Genomic DNA, 13,021 nt, shown 5'->3' with positions numbered 1-13,021 from the left:
ACACCCCTCTCTCCCTCTCTGGAGTACGAGAAACAAACCAAACCATATACACCAAGCCTAAATTATTCACTTCAGGGGACCCCTGGGTGGCTCAGCAGTTTAGCACCACCTTGGGCCCAGGGTGTGATCCTGGAGTCCCAGGATCGAGTCCCACGTCAGGCTCCCGGCATGGAGCCTGCTTCTCCCTCTGCCTATGTCTCTGCCTCTCTCTATGTCTATCATGAGTAAATAAATAAAATCTTTTCAAAAAATTATTCACTTCACTTTGGCTGACACCAAACATATATATATATATATATATATATATATATATCATATATATGTGTGTGTGTGTGAGGTCACACTGATTTGAGGGGAATGTGCATGCATCACATAAATTAAAGAATTGAATCCTCTCTGTAGCCTCGGTAATTTCTAGAAACAGTAGCAATCAGATCTTTACCCTCGATTGTTAGCTTATTACCGATGAAAGAATGTTTTTCTTTTTTTCTTTTTTCTTTTTTTCTTTCTTTTTTTTTGTGAGTTGAATGGATAATTGTCTCAATTCTACATTTTTAAATTACATATAACTATAGAGTGTGTGTTGCATGTGTTGACTACATATTATTTTAACACATCTGTTAATTTTTAACAAAGTTAATTTCTACAGAATAGTGGGTAATTCTGAAAGTATCGTAGGCAAAATGTTACAAACTCATCATCCAACTAGCACAACTGTATGTACTGTATTTCCTTGGTTCAAGACACACATTTTTAGTTTTATCATCTCTGGAATCTGCACACATCATTACCACCAGTGACAATTGTTAAGTTGTTTCTTTTCATGGTGGCACACGAAATAAAGATGCATCCTATAATAAATGGTGTCTTAGGCTTGTTGAGAAAAACAAGTGCATGTGTGTGGGATTAATCTGTAGATAATTTCTTGTCCATATGGTTTAGGGTGAGGAGAAATTGTGTGTCAAAGATCACATATTCTTCCCTAATACTTCTTTACGTGGGAATTATAAATTATATCCCCAAACTTCAGCATGGCTGTTTTTATTTTTATTTTTTAAAAGATTTTATTTATTTATTCATGACAGACACACAGAGAGAGAGAGAGAGAGAGAGAGAGAGAGAGGCAGAGACACAGGCAGAGGGAAAAGCAGGTTTCATGCAGAGAGCCTAATGTGGGACTCCATACCGATACCCGGATACCCTGATACCGGAACTCCCTGAGCCAAAGGCTGACACTCAACCCCTGAACCACCCAGGCGTCCTAGCATGGCTATTTTTATTCTAAAAAGTCTTGTATTTACAAGTGATTCACACTGGATTGCAATGCGTATTTGACAGAGGGTTCCTCTTGCCTTGTCCATCACCAACTGAAAGAGCTACAAATGAAAACTCCCAAAGACTCTCAAAAGATGAAGCATGGAGATCAGTTTCCCAACTGGTACCAAGTGTGATGATGAGTCAAAAAAAAAAAAAAAAAGAATCACCCAGTTAGTATCCTTGAATGGGATTTAATTAATATTTTAAATTTCAAGATGAGCATTCAAATGTGCAGCTAAATACTGAGCTATATTTGTGCTTGTTTCCTGGAAACTTTACAAGGCAATTATTGTAATGCAGAAAAATCTCTACCACTGACCCCTCAACCGTGCCACGCGGTATTTCCAGGCTGAATTCTTTCTGCGTCTCTCCTCAGAGCCAGAAGTCTTGGAGAGGATTGGAAGCCAATTTTAAACATTATTAGGTCAGTTGGAGGTGGTGTGGGCTCAATAGAGAGAAGAGGAAGAACATGTTTAGATTTTTAAATGTTTAAATGATAAGGATTCCATGCAAGAAAGCAGACATGTTGGCTCAATGCTCCCACCCCTGCTTCTTACCACAGCATGCCAGCTGGTGGGGCAGAGGACACACATGCACGTCCACAGGTGACTGTCCACCTCGTCTCTGGCAGAGGGCTGGTTCAATGGTCAGGTCACTGCTGCCTCACTGTCAGCCCCTCTGCCCCTTACCTTGTTGTGTTCCTCCCGGTGGCATCAACCTCACCGTCCTGTCCTATCCGTACCATTTAAAGGGAATTACCTATTACTTCAATTATCTGTCCCTTATCAACCGATGTTACACTACAAGGATTTGCAATGAAAGGACACAAAGAGAGAGCAAGTCATGGCACATGGCCAAATAAAAGAGTAATGTTCTGGTGAATTTAGCCTAAATAATTTACTGCTATGGAAAAGTGGAAGGTGAACCCTTTGACCAATAAATCTCTCCTGCCCGTGAAACCCTTATCTGGTCTGCTCCAACATACTCCACACGAGGAAGCCATCATCATTGGCTCTGGTTTGTTATTTGTAAACCTTGATCTTCTGCACTCAGTGTCCTAAATATGGATAATTAGCATCAGTTTATCACGCTTCTGCATATTTCCTCTTCTCTCCAAACATGCATGCTTCTATTGGCTGCCATTCTGCCACAGAAGATTATGCAGACAGATTGCAGAGAATGAATGTGCTAAACGAGATTAGGAAGGAATAGAAATAGCAACTTGGCCAATAAATTCCTCGTGAGAGCCTTATCATACAATTACACGTTGACTTGTTTCACACTCTCCCAGCCTCTTAATCCAACACCCCCACCAAGAGTAAAATTTCACTAATTTCTGAATTACTGCATATCCCCCTGACTTGTTACCGAGAATGTTTGGAAGGTGAAAGGCTGCTGAAAACAACACATCAAACTTTACAATAAAAACATTAAACTTAACATGTCAAATGGGTGGTCTGAATTTGGGATGTTTAAAGCACGTTAGCATCCAGGAATGAATGCACGAAGACTTGGCACGGAGAGATACTGAACTTCTCTCTGAACCCCAAATTCTCTCATTTTCCCCTTTTAGGGGTTCTGAGCTGTGTGCTCCTGAGCAGAGCTGTCTGATGTGCTTTAGGACAGGACCAAGCATTTGCTTCTTTGCTTCCCATTCCTGCTGCTAACAACCCGATGCCCCTGAGTACTCGTGGGCACAGCACTAGAACCCTGAGTACAGCTCTCTCCTCGCTCAGACACGTTTCCCGTGGATGGCTTCTTACGCACGACTTTTGTGCAGAAAGAGAATTCTTGCCCATTTCGTGTCTCAGGAAACTGTGGTGACCAAGAACGCTGCCCTAGGGCATCCGCAGAGGGAGCCCTCCCCTCCTCGCCTGCCTGCCGGTGAATGTTACTTTCCACAGGGCTTTACAATCAGCCAGGTATTTAAAGAGGCCCATTAAGCTGTTCCCTGGGCCAGGAGACTATTTATAGCACAGAGCAGCCGTCAGGCATTCGGATGCACCCAGCAAAGCAAGCCACTGTCTCAGGAAGCGCCTCTGTGGGCCTGGGGTTATGCTCGCTGGCGGGAAGGGAAATCCAGATCACATCCTCAAAATGGTACATCTGTGCTGGCAGAAGAGTAGAGGCTTCCAGTTCATGGTGAGAAAAACTCATTAGCTAAAGAAGTTCACAGTGATTGTAAACAGGTTTTATGCACAGATCATTATGTTGCCTTCACTTTTTTTTTCCCTCCAAGGAGGACCTTCCCCGCAGTCCTGAGAAGAGATTCCACATTCCCGAACGCCTGCCTCCAGACTCTGAGCTCAGAGATGAAAGTGGACAACATTCACTCAGCAAAGACGTCCTGGGCGCCTCCTACGTGCCAGACACTGTTCTAAGAGGACGGGGTGTGACCAAAGAGCCCTGCCCTGGACACGCTGACAGTGAGAGGGTGCTGGTCTGTCTTGATGTGACGAGTATGCGCCTGCCTTTGGCAAGCTGGCTCATCTGCTGGCTGTCAAGACTTTACCTTTTCACAGAGCCAAAGCCAGCCTGGAGAGGCTTTCCCTCCAACTACCTTGGTAGGGAGAGTGAACCGTGGCCTGCCAGCCGGGCCTCCAGAACCACAGCCATCAGCACCACCACACCTCAGGTCCTGAAGTCACCTGTCTAGAAAAAACAAACACATCTCAGGTGTCAGAGAAGCACTGCTTTCCTCTTTTCCGAAGCCACTGGGGGATGGCGGGGAAGGGGTAGGACTGGCCTGCGGCTTTCCTTTCCTGAGGGAAAGGTTTGGAGGCTCTGCACTGCTACTACAAGGCCTCTGAGGTTTGGCTTCCTCCCCAGCAAGCTCCCAGCAAGGTGCAACTCACAGGCCTACACCGAGGCCCCAGGTGGGGAGGCTCCCTAGGGGACCAGAGCTGGGGACCCTCCCTGAAAACCTGAAATCAGATGGGGAGTTACAATAACTGGCCTCTCCTGCCTGTGTCACGCTTCCTGGGCTGGGGAGCTAAGCTGGGGGGGAGGGCAGCGAGAAGGAGCCGTTTGCCATTAATCTGGGAACAAACGGCTAACCTCGGTGACTGGAATTCTCGCTTTTCTTTTCTCACTTTTCTCAGTGTGGGGAAGCGCGGAGCCCGCGCGGAGCGATTGTGAGGGGCTCTGCTGGAATTTGGCAGCGCGGAGGCTTGGAGAGCAGCCCCATGCTGGCTCCTATTCAGCCGGCCAGTTCTCCTCGAGCTTTGGAAGTTTCGCTCAGCCGTGCACTCAATGGCTTCACAAAGCTGATTACAAGCTTCAGCGCATTCCTGAAGGAGCCAAAAGCGACGCAGGTGCAAACGAGCCGAGGGAGCCCCTTATCCCGGTGACAGAATGGGACAAGCTGGGAAAGGCTTGGACCACACAAATCCAAGCTCACCAGGCAGCAGAAAGCCTGCCTTGGGAACCGGGGGTCATTATCCGCCCTATTCAGCGGGGCCCAGGGACCCTGGGGGCCCGGAGGCCGCCCCGCTCAGGAGTGCCGGCGTGCCCTCGGCAGTGGGGTCCCCGGGGGCCTGGGGCCCGCGGAGGGCAGTGCGCTTGCACCCACGGGGTCGGGGAAATCTGTGCTCCGACATGCCCGTGTCACATCGGTAGGGACACGGGAGAAAAAGCGCGCAGGAGGCCACCGAGCGTGCAGGCAGCGCGCAACGTGTGTCCACCCAGCGTCCAGACCGCACTGCCCTGTCTCTGCCCCGGCGTGGCTGCGGGCCCCGAAGGCCCCCCCGCCGCTGACACTCAGCTCCAAGGGTCACTCTGCGCCCTGTCGCTCCCAGTCCCCTTTCCCATCGGTTCTCCTGGCGACCGGGTCCGGGCGGGGGCAGCCGCCAGAGGGCCGGTGAGGGTGGGGCAGGTCATGGGGCCGCCCCTTGGAAGGGCTCTGGACTCGGCAGGACGCCTTTGCTGCGAGTGCGATTCCGGGGCGGGAGGAGGGCGGGCCGGGCCCCTCGGGGAGAACCGAGGACGTCCTGGCGGGCTGGGGCTGGAGGACCGGAGCGGGGCCGCGGGGGGCGGGGGACGCGGGCCCCAGACCCGGACGCGGCCGGGGAGCCTGCGAGCGGGGAGGAGGCACAGGGGTGGAGCTGGCACGCGGGCGTCCTTGGGGGGCGGGGGGCGGCCGCCAGCCCGCGCCAGGTGCCGGGCGGTGAGTGCGGGCGAGCCGGGCGCTGGCGTCCGCGCGTGGGGCCCGGACCGGGGTCCGCCTCGTGCGCTCCCCCTGGCCGCGCGCCGGACCTGGCTGCGCCCGGGGGTCCCCGCGGGCAGGGCCCGGGCAGGGCGCTCGCGCCGACGCTCTTTTGTCTGATAACTAATTTGAGTTAATGCGATCTTTATGTAAAGCTAACAGCGGATAATTGTCTATTTTCTCGCCAACAATCTCCATCACAATCACTTATCTGGAAACCTGCGGCTGGATTAATCGTTATATTCCCGAGATGAGCGTCTGCTGCAATCCGCAGCGAACGCCGGTGGGGACGGGGAGGCGCCTCCCGGCGCTTGCGGGGCCGCGTGCGGGCATCCCTGCTCCGGGCCGCCGCCGGGTGCGCCCGGGCCTGGTGCCCACGCGCGGGGCCGCAGAGCGCCTTCCGCAGGGCTCGCTGGTCGGCGGGCGGGGGGCGGGGGCGGGGGCGGGGGCGGCGCGGGAGGCGGAGGGAGCGAGCGGGGGAGCGGCGGGAGGGGGCGTCCTGGGGCCCTGCGGGGCGGGGCGGGGCGGGGCGCGGCCGGGGCCGGGCGCTAGGGCTTGGCCAGGCGGCCTCCGGGTCCACGCGGCGGGGGAGTTGTCGGTGCCAGGATCACGTCGTCTGATGTGGGAGAAAGCATGCCCGCACCCCTTATTTTCTGCAGAAGAGGTTCTCCCTGCCTTTCTGGGGGTCGCTGCAGCTTCACGACGCCCTGCCCCTGCTCCCCGCGGTCCCTCCAGCTGCATCCCGGCATCTGCAGATCATGGGCAATCTTTGCACTCCCATGACTGAAGTCTCCACGGAGAGGCCCTGGGGTGTGGAGGCGCGCCCCAGGGCCGCAGGCCCCACTCTGCCCCTGAGCTGCCCCTGGGTGAAGTGCATCTGCAGATGGAGCCGCGTTCTCGGGGAAAGGCATGACCAAAGTGGAAACAGCCGTGTGCAATGAAGTCCGCGCGGGGGTGGCGGTTCTCTGTGCGTGTGATTCGCCCCGCGGACTCCAGTGTGACCCTGACTTGGGAAGCCAGGTGCCATGTGTCTGGTAACTTGGAAGTAAACTCATTCTGTTTACTTCAACTCAGATTTGCCAGCCAAGGGAGCACCAAAAGCCACTTTTGGAAACGGTGTTTTTGGAAAAGAGAAACTCAGTCTCCGTTTGTGACAGTTTTTGGCCTCAGAGAAGGAAACTGTTTCCCTTTTGGCAGACTCGGAGAATTCTAAGAGCAAAGGCACACACTGAAATAAAAATGCCATAAATTATTGGATTTTTGCATAAAGGAAGACCCCAAATTACCCCCCAAATAGCGCATTGTAAAGTCCTGTTAAAATCCCAAGTCTTCCATTTTCCTCTCCAACAGCTTGATGAGGTCTCTAAAGGCAAACTAGTAAATCCGCCCTTCCAGCGGGCAAGCCCCGCCCCCACCGAGGTTCCCAGGGCAGCTTATTGTTGTGGCCTTGGGGAATCACCCCACTTCATCTCTCACCTGAATCTTGTCATCCTGGCCATCTTGAAGTGATCTGTGAACAATGCTGATCCCTGCGACAGACCCGCTGGTCAGTCAGGCAGAACAGACTATGCAGATGGAGGAGAGAGGCGAGGCCCCGGGAACACTGCGCCCATTGTCTTGGGCATTTCAAAGCGCAGAGCAGCTGCGCAGACTTGTCGCCCTGGATCCTCGCTTGCCACACTAATGTCATCATTGCAAAACATCAGATTTTGAACACTATACAATCCGAATTCATTAGCAGCCTTCTCGGCAAAGGTCTCTCTTCTCCGTGACAAGTTTCAAACTCCAGATCCCCTTCTGTCGGGAGGGGAAGGGGCAGGGCCGCAAGTGACAGCCACTGACGATCCATAGTTCTCTTTCTGGTGAATTCGCAAACTGAAAAACCTCCTTGAGGTTCAGAGCTCAGACGTCTGGCTCAAGTGACTGAGATTATGAGGGTGGTTTTTTTTTTTTTTTTTTCTTTTTTTGCATTTTCTAAGTGTTCCTGGCAAGTTTAAATCACCAAGAGCAGCCAGCGGAACAGGTGGAGTGCATCTAACAAAGACAGCATCTTCTGCGCCAGGGATAACGCTCTGAGAGTTCTTGAAGTTTTTTTCTTTAGATTGAACGCAGAACAACACATATTAGAGTAGTTGTGCCCCAAAACAAACAAGTTATACCAGGCAGCACTCCTCAGCAGCGCTGCTACAAACAGCTCGCCATCCTTGAGCACCACCAGACATGGTCCCAGCCGCAGGGACTGCTGCTCCCAGGGCTGCGGCCACCATGCTTCTCCCTCTCCTCCCTGCCTTGTGCTCCCACCCCCACCTTCCAGGGTGACCTTATTTTCCAGAACCATGGGCAGGAGGGGCAGGCTGTGCTGGCGGGCCCAGGGCATCCCCCTGCATCCCACTGCATCCCCGAGGTCAGGTCCAGGTCCGAGGAAGGGCCCAGTGCTGGCAAAGTCTGCTTCCCTCCTCCAACCACCGACCTATGTTAATATGTCCTTCTGCCTCTTTACTCAGGATTCCGTGTAGATCCATCCTCTCCCTTCCTCATCCTGGGCTGGAAGTTTTTCCCAGAAGGCAGTCAACACCAAGAGAGGCTCTAGGTCATTCCCAGCCCTGAGCTGAGAAGCACATGTGCAGATGGAAGGCGCCCCAGGGCCAAGTCTTCCCTGGTGCCAGAGGCCCCCTGGCACCCCTCAAAGCCTCTTCGGGTGCCTCTAATTTCTTGACAAACTGAAGGGTAGGATTTGGAAGGGGTGAAACCAAATACAGTGTTTGTAAACATAAGGAGAACCAGAAGTAAATGGAGAGGAGGCCCTGTTGGTGTGTCTTGTTTGGGGCTGGGAGGGCAGGTGGGATGGGCCCAGCCTAGTAATCTGGTTAAATGTGTCACCCTTAGGAGGTGACCTAGAACACTCCTTTTTCTCCCTGGAAAACTTTAGGACTTGGGCCCTGCTGCTGCTCATGGACGTGTCTGAGTGTCTTCCCATGTCTTCCCGCGTCCATGTGCCCAACCTCTCCCACCAGGTCCACCACAGCTGGGGCAGGGCTGGAAGCCACAGGTGCTTGGAGATCCTGCCTGTGGTACACACACAGGATGATGTGGGTCCAGCCAGGGGAGACCAAGTTTTTGCAGGGATCTCTCCGGGGTGTAGACAGCATTCTGGTTCATTGGGAGTATCCAAAATAGGTTTGCTGAAGGACTGATGAGGCCCTGGCCATGGGTGGAACGAATGGCCACAGGAAAGCTGCAGTGGCCCACATGGGCCTGTTCCTGGCAGAGGCGGCTCCCGGGACGGCCAGGCCCCTAACCCTGGGCTGTGAGCCTGGATGCGCCTACCTTGCTCCCCGCTGCGCCACATTCTCACGCACCCTAACACTCACAGCCCCACCCAACACACGCAGTGTGCACTCACGTTCGTACAAACACCCAGAGGCGCCTGGGGATCCTGGGGTCCTGCGGCACAGGCTGGCTGAGGGGGGCGGTGGCCAGTGACCCCTGGCTCCTCATGGCAGGAAAGCCACACTCTGGAAAGAATACTCTGTTGGCTACACACACAAGGATGAGTGAGCTGATCTTTACAGAATTCAACACATCAGCGGTAAAGTGATGTCTGTGGAGGACAGTGTGGGTTGTTTCTTGACCCTTTCCCCTGGGCTTTCAGAGCAGGTCCTTCTGAGCTTGCCAGAGGGGCCTGCGTTACCACTGTTTCTCATGCTTCCACGTTTGTTCTTTCTCCCAGCGTGTTCTCCCTGGCCGCCCACCCACACTCTGTGCCCTGCGGCCCCTGAGCATTTAGACATGGCCAGTCCACGTGGAGGTGTGCAATGAGCATGCAAGACACCAGCTGTTCAAAATGTGATGGGAAAGAAAGCACATACACTACCCCACCGATCATTTAAAAATCTTCTTTTCATGCTGAAATGACTGTATTTCGGATATATGGGGTAAAATAAACACATTTTTGAAGTTAATTTCACTTGCTTCTTCCACTTTTTAAAAATGTGGCTTTTGGGGCATTTTAAGTGACCCACGTGGCTCCCGATTGTGGCTTGCTCCGTGGGGCAGCCTTCGCCTTTACCTCCGCTCCTCCAGGAAATGGAAGAGGAAAAGCAAAGATGGAAATGCTGAGCACATGGGTTAGGGGGAGGCAGAGCAGAACCTGCCCTGTTACAGTTGCTTTTGGAAGATGATGCATTATCAAGGCTCCTTTTCTTCCAGGAGAATGCGCAGTGGGGGTGGGGTGGCAGTGCGCATTGTATTTTATTGCTTGCTTCATTTTCTCTCCATTTTAACTTTAATTCTGCCTAATTGCTGTATTGTGATCGCAGTTGGCAATCTTAAATGAACTCTCAAATAACTTTTGAGGAATCTGGCTACAAATGTTAGATCGTGATGAAATGTAAATCACAAAAGGTTATTGTGTAATGTCCACACAGGCCCCAAGCAACCCTTTCCTGTCATTTTCAAATTTCAGGTCAGCGTTTGGGTGTTTTTCGGCTGTTCCCCTTCCCTTGGGAGGCGTTACCACCACCGCCACTGCCGCCACCACTGCCATCTGAACAAAACAAACAAACAGCAGACCTGAGCAAGAAGCTACAGCCCCTGAAAGTGCTTTCTGCGGAGCAAGAATGGAATTGCTTCCAGATTTGTTGACTTCTATGATGGACTCATAGCTTTAAAAATCTGTGGAGTCACACCTTGGTCAAAAATATTACAATAAAACATTTGCAAACATTTTTAATTTTAAATACAGTATCTTTAAATGGTCCATGTTAACATCTTAGAGACAAGATATCTACAAGTAAAGTTACAAAACTTAGAAATCATATTTCATCTTTTGATGATAGCAAGAAAAAAGACACTGCTGAGAATATTGTTTATAGTAAATTCAGTATAACTGCGGACATTCTACATGCATGTAAACTTGATATGCACACACTGTATTTTTACATATTTACTTTTGGAGTATTATATAATTAATGAAGAATCGATTCAGCAAAAATGTGAGTTGAGTCTACTTTGCCAATAAATTGGGAGTATCTCATAAACAATTTTGGGTAAAATTTAGAAATTATTTTTATTGTAAAAGGAACTCTCCTGTTGCTCATTGTTAGTATGTCCACTTAATGTTCTATTTTTGGCCAAATTAAATTTAACTAAAGGAAAAGGAAAATGTAGAGTACCAAGAATGATCAAGATTCTGTGGGTAAGTTAATTGAAATGGTTTATTCTTTGTACTAATTCCTTGGAAAATATCACTCTTGTTATTTGAGACTTGTGTTCAATTAATAAGAAACTAATAGAAATAGTTATTTAATCTGACTTCCTTCCTGTTGTTTTTTTTTTAAAGTGTATCCAGGGAAATAACTAAATATATAACATGTACCTTGCTGAAGAGCCACCGACATTCCATTAGAAACTTAGGTGACCTCACTCTGGATGTGTAGGATGGCATATTTATTAGTATGACAGGTGGTTTATTTCCATGATGATTCATGTTTGCTGTCATTGAACTTACTGGAATAACTATAGAAGCAAACTGTAAGAATTTAACCACTTACTGTCAACCTTGCTCTTCTACTTTTTTGGGATCATCCCAGAGTAGAAGAACCAAACATGATTAAAAAGCATCGAGGAGAGAAATCCAGGCACGTGGCCCCCAGACTGGCAGTATGAAGATTCTATGCTAGCAAAGTTCCCCGTTAATTTGTTCTGCTTCTTTAATATGCAAATTGCGTGGCCTCATTTGCTCCATCATATTATAAAACTAGAAAGATTCCATTCACTTTCCTGTTTTTCTTTTTCCCCTAAAGACGATAATGGTTATACACTTTCAAATATTTGAAGACAAGATATTCTGGATAAATAATCTAAGATTAGCTAAATTAGGTCAATGTCCACACAGGGCCAGTGAGATATGTCCCTTGTGTTCAAATTATCTGGTGTCAGCTACATTGATTGAAAAAGCAGTACCGACCAAAAAAAAAAAAAAAAAAAAAGTCTTATTACAAGATATCTCAAAAACAGATAAGAAAGCAACGAAGCCCTCTCGTAAATGAGGGAGCTTATCTAGATTTTAATATGGTGGTAAGCAAATTGTACATGTTTTTGCAAGTTAGGCAACTTACGTGGGAAGCGGACATTTCTCAAGTTTCTGTGATTCTAAGCCAGTCACTATAGTTTGCATATCCGCCCGTTGTTCATGGGGTCTTTGTTCTTTTCTTCAAAAGACATTCCATAGAAAGGCTGAAATATTATCAAATTTGAGGCACATTGTCTGGACTGTTTAACTCCTTCTAGGATGGACAGGAGGCTGATGATGCCCAAGAACCTCTGTGCGAGGGCCCTTCCTGCTTATCTGTTTATTTTTGTTACCTAACTTCACTCACTGTCTCCCTCTGAAAACTGCCAATAATATTGATAAGATTCCTCGTAAATAGGACCGAAACAAGAGCTAGAAAAGAAAGTCCTTGAGCCTTTTCTATAGAGATCTTGCTGCTGGAATCAGAAGGGTCTTGCAGGTGATTCTCAGAAGCTGCAGTCATGGTGGACAGGAGTGCACACCCTGCTCTAGCCCCATCCTCTCAGGAACCTTCTCTCACCAAAGCTTATGTCATTGTTCCTCCTGTTGCTGTTAGAATTTATTTACTATCACAAAAGAGATTTTAAAAGTTGATGATTTGATCTAATTAATAGAATGACTGATTGGTAAATATGTTTCACGAACACACACTGACTAGTCTGACAACAGGGGTGCCATCCCATTTAAAAATCACTATATTTAGAACATATTTCTACATGGCAATAACTGTGATAGCCTTTATCTTCAGGTTTATGCCACCTCTCTAATGTAAACACACTGGCTCAGGCATGCAATAAATTGTAATGAAATAAATCCAAACGGAAAATCCGACAGCCTGAGGCTGTACGTTCATGACTACACTCTGATAGGACAGTGAGCACTTCGGAGAGGAATGTTGCACGAGCAACAGCTGCGGGTGGATATGAACTCTGGGAAAACAGCTGCCAAAACAAAAATAGAAAATCAAAATAAATCAGAGTTTGAGGTCTGGAATAAAGAATTTTTTTAATTCAAAATACTACACTGTACATGAGGATGAGGGCTGCTAACTGCCCAGCTCTGCTGCTCACAGGTCTGGTCTGGGCAAGGTGACACCCTCGCCCCCAACCGTGTTCTCATTGCAGCATCCAGGCTCTAGCCACCAGTGTGCAGCTACTGGTTCTGCTTTGGGCAGGTGCACCAGGGCCACTGGCACACATGCACAGATGGAAGTCAGCAAGGCTACGACCTGGTCCTTAACCCTTCTCTCCCTTACCCAAGTGGCAGGAACTTGCACTATACGGTAATGATTTGACTTTAGAGTTTTGAAGGCTGGTTCACAATACGCCTGGTGTTCAAACCACAGACACACTTCTAGCTGAAGGGTTTGCTGGCCTTTGGCACTTTATTTGGTGTGACCTTTCCTAGGCCTTCTGGCTCTTCTGCAT

At 49.4% G+C, this 13,021-nt stretch overlaps 1 long non-coding RNA gene across 4 annotated transcripts in view; it reads left to right on the top strand.

Annotated features, from left to right (window-relative positions):
* LOC140607810 (uncharacterized) overlaps positions 1 to 10,834 on the top strand; it is a 592,127-nt gene extending 581,293 nt beyond the window's left edge. For all 4 annotated transcript variants that reach the window (XR_012009714.1, XR_012009715.1, XR_012009713.1 and 1 more), the window contains 3 exons: positions 3,557 to 3,993; positions 4,419 to 4,663; positions 9,987 to 10,834. This is a non-coding gene — a long non-coding RNA (uncharacterized lncRNA). The remainder of the gene's footprint in view (positions 1 to 3,556; positions 3,994 to 4,418; positions 4,664 to 9,986) is intronic.
* The last annotated feature ends 2,187 nt before the right edge of the window (positions 10,835 to 13,021 follow it).

The sequence above is a fragment of the Canis lupus genome, chromosome 17, assembly GCF_048164855.1.
Source record: "Canis lupus baileyi chromosome 17, mCanLup2.hap1, whole genome shotgun sequence".
NCBI lineage: Eukaryota > Metazoa > Chordata > Mammalia > Carnivora > Canidae > Canis > Canis lupus.
This window is presented reverse-complemented; position numbering and strand designations above follow the sequence as displayed.